The following is a 1,367-nucleotide window of genomic DNA, read 5'->3' as shown; positions in this document are numbered from 1 at the left end:
AATAATGACTTTGAGCACTATGCACTCTCCTCCAATCTGGCAAACAATTCCTCACAGGCAATTTAATAGACAATAGACAATAGCTGCAGGAGTAGGCAATTCTGCCCTTCGAGCCAGCACCACCATTCATTATGATCATGGCTGATCATCCTCAATCAGTATCCTGTTCCTGCCTTATCCACATAACCCTTTATTCCACTATCCTTAAGAGCTCTATCCAACTCTTTCTTGAAAGAACACCTCCTGCTGTCTCGGATTCTTCATTCCATTGACTTCAAATCTTCACAGAATTCAACAGACCTTGTTACATAGTCATTTCTTCATTTTTGTTCAGACCACTGTGAGCAGAGTGTCACAGTGGGAATGCGCTTGCCCCAGAACCCAGAGGTCAGACCATAGTCTTGGAACGGTACTGTGCTATTTATCATTTCACCAAAACAAGGGAGAAATATCTGCTGCTCTGCATAATTTATGCAATTCACTTATTGATAAGATTATAGGTGCATAGGTCTGTATGACGAGGTGGCCGAGAGGTTAAGGCGATGGATTGCTAATCTATTGTGCTCTGCACGCGTGGGTTCGAGTCCCACTCTCGTCGGTGTTATCAGTGGTCTTCAATGTTGCTATTTTTGGATGATCACAGCTGTCTTACTGAAATTGAAACTGCCATGTCAGTTTGTATGCATCGACGCTATCATAAAATCTCAAAGAATAATTTGGTTCTGTTGCCTAAACTGCATTGAAATGTACATTGCATTGGGATATTGAAAAGGAGCGCGACTTTCTTTTTCAAGTCAAGCTGCTGTGACCTTTTATCATATGAAAGAGATCCAGGAAAACCAAATAACAAGAGATGTGAGGGGCATGTTTATGCAGTGGGATTCTTCATGAGTGTTTTGTCAAATGAAATCTGGAGCAGGTTGAGTATAAGTGATTCATCTTGGTGAGAAGAGCACAAAATAATGGAGATATTTCAAAAGGAGCAGGGCGTGAGTGTAGGGGCACCGAGAACTAGCTGTAAATGTACAGTAGAGAATTGCCGATGTGGGTGCTGTGCATGGGCACAGAAAGACTTACACATTGGTCTCGCCCTCGCCCCTTGCTCTCGCCATTGAGGAGTGCTGGACATAAGGCCCAAATACAAGATGTGGGAAGCGAGCTCCCTCTCGTTATGCACACACTGGATGCATCACATTGAACTATGAAAAACTGGAGAAGTCAGCATATTAACTTTAGGGACTGAACCTAAACTGTACATCAATAACCGCAGATTCATGCAGCATAAACATGAAAAATGATTTAAAGTGTCTTTATACGCATGTCATTAACAGACGTTTCGTTATAATACCCGTGTGGTTGAAAGAATA

General features: G+C 42.2%; 1 non-coding gene across 1 annotated transcript; it reads left to right on the top strand.

The window, feature by feature from the left end:
• The first annotated feature begins 516 nt into the window (after positions 1-516).
• Positions 517-598, top strand: trnas-gcu (transfer RNA serine (anticodon GCU)). Its single transcript has one exon. It is a non-coding gene; the product is annotated as a tRNA-Ser (tRNA).
• Positions 599-1,367: the final 769 nt, after the last annotated feature.

This window comes from Chiloscyllium plagiosum, unplaced genomic scaffold (genome assembly GCF_037043375.1).
Source record: "Chiloscyllium plagiosum isolate Xiang-an unplaced genomic scaffold, Cpla_swu_hap1 HiC_scaffold_39, whole genome shotgun sequence".
Classification (NCBI taxonomy): domain Eukaryota; kingdom Metazoa; phylum Chordata; class Chondrichthyes; order Orectolobiformes; family Hemiscylliidae; genus Chiloscyllium; species Chiloscyllium plagiosum.
Note: the sequence above shows the minus strand (reverse complement) of the source record. Positions and strands in the feature narration are given on the sequence as shown.